This window comes from Salvelinus sp. IW2-2015, unplaced genomic scaffold (assembly GCF_002910315.2).
Source record: "Salvelinus sp. IW2-2015 unplaced genomic scaffold, ASM291031v2 Un_scaffold1753, whole genome shotgun sequence".
In the NCBI taxonomy this organism is placed as follows: domain Eukaryota; kingdom Metazoa; phylum Chordata; class Actinopteri; order Salmoniformes; family Salmonidae; genus Salvelinus; species Salvelinus sp. IW2-2015.
Window position 1 is genome coordinate 18,957 of NW_019943134.1, and position 8,618 is coordinate 27,574.

Consider the following 8,618-nt stretch of genomic DNA (forward strand, 5'->3'; position numbering starts at 1 on the left):
CTTTCTTTACAAACCTACCTCCTCTAGTTCTGATCTGATCTCTCTCTCTATCCAGCCACAGACTCAGGAAGATTGTATTACCCAGCCCTGTATGGTGTCTCTATTGTATTAGGTCAGCCAACATTCAACTGTAATTCTGCTATCAAGGAGAGAGAAGAAAGTCAATTGAACGCTTCAGCCGGACTGCACAGCCCAAGCGTGACAGATTGTTTTTCATGGACAATTTCAAAATGTCTCCCTCCCCATGAGACCTGTAATATGGAGAAGAAAGGAACCCTATATAAATTAGATGAAAGTTAATAAAAAATAACTTTGTGACCATCCAAGTCCATTATGGCTGTATAGAAATGGAGTCTTAAAATCAACGTCTGTTTCTCAAATTGCACCGTATTTCCTATGAAGTGTACTACTTTTGAAATGAGCCCCACCGGCCCTCGTCAAAAGTAGCGCACTATATAGGGAATACGGTGTCATTTAAGACGCAGTCTATGGCCATGGAGAAATGGACAGCTGAGATCAAAGGCTAGCAGATGAAATAGAGTGTGACCTCTAGCAAGTGTGAACTTAATGACATCATTGAGTGGCAATTTCAAAGCAGGGATGGTGAAGTTGACCTCAATGGTTTCAATGGTGCCCGGTTCCTAGGTGCGCTGGTGGAAAATAGTGCAGTACACACGGAAYAGAGGGCCGTTCGGTATGCAGCCCTGGTTTATCCACAGCTCTATCCGTTTACCTATCTTCATYTATACACTATATCTCGAACCGAAAAGGGTTATTTGGCTGTCCCCATAGGAGAACCCTTCGATGAACCCTTTTTGGGTTACAACCCATTACACAGAGGGTTCTACATGGAACCAAAACGGGTTCTACCTGGAACCAAAAGGTTCTACCTTGAACCAAAAGGGTTCTACCTGGAACCCTACCTTTTCTAAGAGTGTATGATACAGCTGTATCAGTTTACCTATCTTCATTGATATAGGGTTTATATAGGGTTTATATGGTTTATACAGGGGTTGTGTAGGGTTTATATAGGGGTTGTGTAGGGTTTATATATCAAATCAAATCAAACAAAAAATTATCAAATCAAATGTTATTGGTCACATACACATGGTTAGCAGATGTTAATGCGAGTGTAGCGAAATGCTTGTGCTTCTAGTTCCGACAATGCAGTAATAAAAAACAAAATACTGCATAGTTTCCTAGGAACGCGAAGCGAGGCGGCCATCTCTGTTGGCGCCGGAAGTTGTGTATAGGGTTTATCGGTTTTACATAGGGTGCATATAGACTTTATAGGGTTCATAAATGGATTATAGGGTTCATAGGGTTAAAAAGGGTTTATTGGGTTTCTATAGGGTTCATAGGGTTTAAAATGGTTTATAGGGTTTATATAGGGTTTTAAATATATATATAGATATAACATTTGTAAATGGTACTTATTGTTTTGGAAACTTCTTGTATGTGGTAATGTTTCCTTGGTTAAATTGGTATTTGTTTATTTCAACTTTTTGTATAATATCTAACCTACTTGGCTTTGGCAATGTTACGACATGTTTCCATGCCAATAAAGCCCCTTGAATTGGAAAAAAAAAAAAAAATTTGAGAGAGAGAGTACAGAGGAGTAGAAGAGAGAGAGAAGGAGAGAGAGAGAGAGAGAGAGAGAGGAGAGAGAGAGAGAGAGAGAGAGAGAGAGAGAGAGAGAGAGTAGAGGAAGAGAGATGAGAGATAGAGAGGTGGGTCACGATCAGATGAGCTCCTGCCATTTTTCCAGCATTTTCTTTAAAAAATATAAAATATTTAGAGTTAATAACTTGATTTTTGGTAGGAACCCCATCAGGAGATGCTAACCCTCTACAACATAACGCATTCACTTTAAATGCAAAGACTCAAAACCGTACAACCTGAATTTTGGATCGGATTTTTTTACGGAATCACCTGGAAGGTTCACATCTAGCAAGGATTAAATTATTATATTCAGCAAATCCTCTGGAAAAACAACAGAAACCTGAGAACACCACAACCCAACCTGGAATGAGTGAGTAAATGTTTAGTCTGAAAACTATATTGATTTCAAAACAGCCAAGAAGAAAAAATACATGACAGCTACTTATAGATAAGGACTGAATTTTAGTGTAATCATATCTGCACTAAGCTTGATTAGCAAGCTTCCCAAAACTAAGCAGCGTTACAGGTGTCAATAAGTGAAGAAGGTTGTAAAGCCCAATTAAGCCCAACAATGGCAGGAGAGTCGAGATAGTCTAACCCCATACCAAATGGGAGGCCGCTTAGAGCTCCCTCCTGCTGTTCTCAGAGGTAAATTAAAATACAGTACCCTGTGCATGTAAAAAAATGACAAGACAAGAAAAGATCACAAAATGAAAGCTCCTTATGGAAAATCAAAGAGACACACCTTTTTGCTGACTAATTACAGAAAATGGGAACATAGCAACCTTATCTTCCACCACAAACCATCCCCAGGCATGGCAGCAGTGCTATAAGTAGCACATGTAATTCGCTACCCCTCTGTTAAGAGAGGGGGGGTTAATTAACGAGGGGTGGAAATCTCAGGATTCTTGAACAAAATGAGGACGAGGGAGCAGCTAATATATAAATCTCTCCTATAAAGTCTGGAAGCAGTATTGGTAACGACCAGGGCAAACCACAAACAGTTTCAGCTGGACTTTCACCGTAATCAAAGTAATTAGCCCAGCAGGAGAAGTGCCTCCCTTTGATAAAGGTAGATTACCCCTCACCCCCAGTTGGGTGCAAGACCAAACTCGTTGCTTCACCATATAAAAACCCCCACAGACAGAGCAACCCTCAGCAGACAGGTCAACCTCCCAGTACATACAGAGTAACTTCTCCCTCATTGCATGAGGATAAATTCACCACTCAGCTGGAGGTAAGGCAGGTGGAAGCTGAGGAACAGGCAAGGGGTGATCATCACTCACAGTCAGCACAGACCCCAGACAACAGGTTCAGCAGCACAACAACACCCTTTAACCCAGACGCTGGAGAGCTGGAGGTGGAGAAAGACATATCTGCACATTATGGAAGACAGTGGGTGAGACAACATCACAGGAGAAAGAGCAAGGAGCAGGAGAAGAACAGAGGACACTAAAGAGGAGAGGATAGACCTACCAGGAGGAGAGGGAAGAGGGGGGATGGAGGAGAGGAATCAGACTAACAGGGAGGAGAGGGAGAAGGGGAATGGAGGAGAGGATGAGACTAGCAGGAGGAAGAGGTAAAAGGAAGGGGGGTATGGAGGAGAGGATCAGAGCTGCTGGAGGAGAAGGTTTGAGGGGGAATTGTGCAATTGTGAAATGGAAGAACAACCCCATCATAGGAAGGTGTGGCCAAATCCCCACAAGAGACGCCCAGCATGAAAAACGAGCGCCATAACAATTCTCAGGCGACCCGACATAAAGTCTCGACTGGCACATTCACGTACAAGCAGAACAAGTTCCCACACCAGCGCTGCCTGACCATAGGAAACGAACATCACTACACAGAACAGACAAAAGAAAAAACCCCAAGCCGCAGCAGCTCTCACCCCCCTGAGCACACCCTGTCAGCCACCCTATAGCACCTCCCTGACACCCCACAGAACCCCACTGAGGAAACGTACAAAGAAACACAGATTGGTCCTTCTTATGGACTCAAATGGGAAATATTATAGAGAGTAAAACGAAATAATAAACTTTTTCCCAAACACAGTGTGTCTAAACTTGGTGTCAAAAACCACACCAGTCGCCGCGCCTAGACCTTTCTGATCTGAGGGGGATAAAACAAACCCTAGGCTCACCCATAGCCGACATAATAATACACACAGGCAACAACGGATCCTGAGAGCAAAACAGCAGCGAAAGGGTGGCCACAAGCAAACTTGAGAAGGAGTGGAATTGGAAAAAGCTTCTTCTAATACTTTCCCCACGCACGAAGTGGGTCATCTGTCCACTCCTGCTACCGCACGACGAAAGGAGAAACTTCCACCCGTGCCTACAATACAGCGGGTAACACGCAAGCATTTCCCGTGACTGTGGCCTCAAAACCTCAAATGTTTTTCTGGCCCACCACTCCAACCGCTGGACTTGAAGCCAGCCTCTATGACCAGGGTCCACATCTACAAAGGCAAGGCAGTTCCCACCTTATGCCCGGACTCTAAAGGAACAGTTCGGGAGTCGCTCGTAGGAGGGTATCAAAACGAAGGATACATCCCGGAACACTTCACGAAGGAGGCAACAAGATCCAATAGACACCACCGCAGACCAGGAGCAACCCTCCAAGACCTCAGGACCCCCCCTGGAACCTACACGAAACGTACCCCCGCCACATCAACCATGCCGCACAACCCAATTAGGCCCCCAGTCAGATCCAAGACCATGCCACTTCCTGCCCACCCAACATGCATGAAACCCCACCCCGCAAAGTAGGGCATCAACAATTGGGAAGTCACACATACGCCCAGGTAGTGGAGCGGGGGGCAAAAAAGGCTAGTATCAGGCCCACCCCCCTTTCTTACAACTCGCCCAAGCCAACGGCATGTACCAGAATGCTCGAGCAGGCTCTGCTCCACAGAACTTAACTGGCCCTGAGGCCCAAACCCCTGACAACACAATTGGAAACACTTTGTTTAATTGGAAAACGCAAAAGCCTTTAACTATATATCATCTCCTGGAATATCCGAAAGGTCTGAGTCATCTGCCTTTGGCCTAGAAGAGCAGGAACCCCCCCCGGAACTTCATCCAAAGAAATCGTAAATGCAGACATTCTGTCAAATCCCTGGCAAGAAATCACATGGTATAATGAGGAGAACCCAGGAGACGGACCACTGGTTGCCCTCTTAGGTTAGCAGAGAGCTGGTAAGTTCTCCCCCGCATCCACCAAACTACAGGTGTGAAAACAGGGAAGGGGACTCAGGGATGCCTAATTTGGGTAATAGAGCAACCTAACTCACCCATTAAATAATCAAAACAGGACATTACATTTGGCTAGAATTTCAAAAGGAAATTATCTAAACAGAGAAAAATGTCCTCCCTGTGTGCTTACCTATATCTCCCCCACTGAAGAATCCCATTACTTAATGAAGACAGCTTCTTGCCATCTGGAGGGGGAAATCAAATCAGTTTCCAGGCCCAGGGACAGTGTATTTAGTCTGTGGCGACCTAAATGCCAGAAGCTGGACAGGAAGCGCTGACACCCTCGAGCACACAGGGGGATCAAAACACCTACCTGGAGGTGATCAAGCATTCCCTCCCCCATAGTGCCCACTAAGGCACAACTATGGACAACATTACCAACAAAAACGGTCACAACTCCTGCAGCTCTGTTCGCAGCGCTGGGTATGTACATAGTCCAATGGTAGGCTTCGAGGGACCTCCCTATGGTAAGGTTACATCTTATAGCTCATCTCTTGGCAGTAGCAACTGGGTAGACTACTTTATCACTGGGGACCTCAACCCAGAGTCTCTAGAGCGTTCACAGTCAGCCCACTGACACCCCTATCACAGACCACAAAGCAAAATCAACTAGTCTTACTTGGAACAGAGCATACTGCAATCATGAGGGCAATCAAAGCCAAAGGAACTGAAGTAAAGATTAAGAATGCTATAGATGGAAGGAATGCAGTTGTGAACCTACAAATAAATTTAGGCAACAGCAATTCAATCCCCTTTTAGGACAACTTAACTGGGTAAAAACGTTCCACTAGCAATAGTGAAAGGTGTAAACTTGGCAGTAGAAAATCTAACAGTATTTTTTTGGACCTCTCCAGTCCCTAATCAAATCTAAAAATCTCAATAGAAAACGCGAAGAAAATGAACAACAATGCACAATGGTTTGATATAAGAATGCAAAAAATTCTAAGAAAATAAAATTGAGAAACCTGTCCAACCAAAAACATAGAGACCCGGAAAACCTGACGTCTACGCCTTCACTATGGTGAATCACCTAAAAACACTACAGAAATACACCTACGGAAAAAGAAGGACAGCACGTCAAAATCAGCTCAATGTAATTGGAAGAATCCATAGACTCTAAACCAATTCTGGGAAAATTGGAAAACACCTAAAAAAACAACAACGAAGAATTATCTATCAAAATGGAGATGTATGGGTAAATCCACTTCTCCAATGCTTTTTGCTGCTATATACAAAAGAATAAAGAGCAAAACATATACATGATCAAAATACAAATCCTAGAATCAAAATATTAAAGACTACCAGAACCGCCATGGAATTCTCGCAATTACCTTGAATGAGTTAACAGGAAAAATAAAACCTCCAATCCCAAAAAAGGCTGTGTGTTGATGGTTATCCTTAATGAAATGATCAAATATACAGACACAAATTCCAATTGGCTATATTAAAACTCTTTAACATCGTCCTTAGCTCTGCAATCTTCCCGCCAATATTTGGAACCCAAGGAACTGCATCAACGCCCCATCCACAAAAGTGGAGACAAAATTTGAGCAGCAATAACTAAACCGTGGAATATGCGTCCAACAGTAACCTTGGAAAATTACTCCTGGTCATTATCAATTAACAGCCAGACTCGTACATTTCCTCAATGAAAACAATGTAACTGAGCAAATGTCAATTGGCTTTTTACCAAATTACCTGTACAACAGACCATGTATTCCACCTACACACCCTAATTGACAACCAAAACAAACCAAAACAAAGGCAAAAGTCTTCTCAATGCTTTGTTTGATTTCAAAAAAAGCCTTCGACTCAATTTGGCATGAGGGGGTCTGCTATAAACAAAATTGGAATGGAAAGTGGTGTTGGGGGTAAAACATACGACTTATAAAAATCCATGTACAAACAACAAGTGTGGGCGGTTAAAATTGGCAAAAAGAACAACACATTTCTTCTCCAGGGTCGTGGGGTGAGACAAGGGATGCAGCTTAGCTCCACACCCTCTTCCAACATATATATCAATGAATTGGCGCGAGCATTAGAAAGTCTGCAGCCACCTCGGTCTCAACGCTCTACTAGAAATCCGAAAGTCAAATTGTCTACTGTTTTGCTTGATGATTCTGGTGCTTTCTGTCACCACAACCAAGGAGGGCCTAACAAACAGCACCTAGATCTTCTGCACAGATTCTGTCCATGACCTGGCCCTGAACAAGTAAATCTCAGTAAGACCAAAATAATGGTGTTCCAAAAAAGGTCCATCGCCAGGACCACAAAAATTCATCTAGACACCGTTTGCCCTGAGACAACAAAAAACTATAGAGCTTGTGTAACGTCTGAGAGACAAGGCAAGAAGGGCATTCTATGCCATCAAAAGGACATAATTTCAAACATACGCAATTAGGAGATGCTGCTAAAGATACTTGAATCAGTCATAGACCCATTGCCCTTATAATGGTTGTTTGAAGGTCTGGGGTCCGCCTCACCAACACAAGATTTCAAAAATGGGAAACGACCAAATTGGAGACTCTGCAGTGCAGAGATTCTGCAAAAATTCCTCGCTGTACAACGCTAGAACACCGAATAAATGCATGCCAGCAGGCAGAATTAAGGACGATACCCACTACTTATCAAAAGTCCCAGAAAAAGAGCCTTAAATTCTACAACCACCTAAAAAGGAAGCGATTCCCAAACTTCCATACAAAGCCATCACCTACAGAGAGATGAACCTGGAGAAGAGTCCCCTAAGCAAGCTGTCCAGGGCCTCTGTTCACGAAACACAAAACCACACCCCACAAAGCCCCAGGACAAACAGCACAATTAGACCCCAACCAAATCATGAAGAAAATCAAAAAGATATTACTTGAACACATTGGAAAGAATTAACAAAAAACAGAGCAAACTAGAAAATGCATATTTGCCCTAAACAGAGGAGTACACAGTGCCAGAATACCTGACCACTGGTGACTTGACCCAACTTAAGGGAAAGCTTTGACTATGTACAGACTCAGTAGCATAGCCTTGCTATTGAGAAAGGCCCCGTAGGCAGACATGGCTCTCAAGAGAAGACAGGCTATGTGCTCACTGCCACAAAATGAGGTGGAAAACCTGAGCTGCACTTCCTAACCTCCTGCCCAATGTATGACCATATTAGAGAGACATATTTCCCTCAGATTACACAGATCCACAAAGAATTTGAAAACAAATCCAATTTTGATAAACTCCCATATCTACTGGGTGAAATTCCACAGTGTGCCATCACAGCAGCAAAGTTTGTGACCTGTTGCCACAAGAAAAGGGCAACCAGTGAAGAACAAACACCATTGTAAATACAACCCATGTTTATGCTTATTTATTTTAACTTGTGTGCTTTTAACCATTTGTACATTGTTACAACACTGTATATATTATAATATGACATTTGTAATGTCTTTCTTGTTTTGAAACTTCTGTATGTGGTAATGTTTACTGTTAATTTGTATTGTTTATTTCACTTTTGTGTATATCTACTCACTTGCTTTGGCAATGTTAACACATGTTTCCCATGCCAATAAAGCCCCTTGAATTGAATTGAATTGAATTGAATTGAGAGAGAGAGAGAGAGAGAGGAGAGAGAGAGAGAGAGAGAGAGAGAGAAGAGAGAGAGAGAGAGAGAGAGAGAGAGAGAGAGAGATTGTATTTTTTTGTAGATGTTTTGTTTTTATT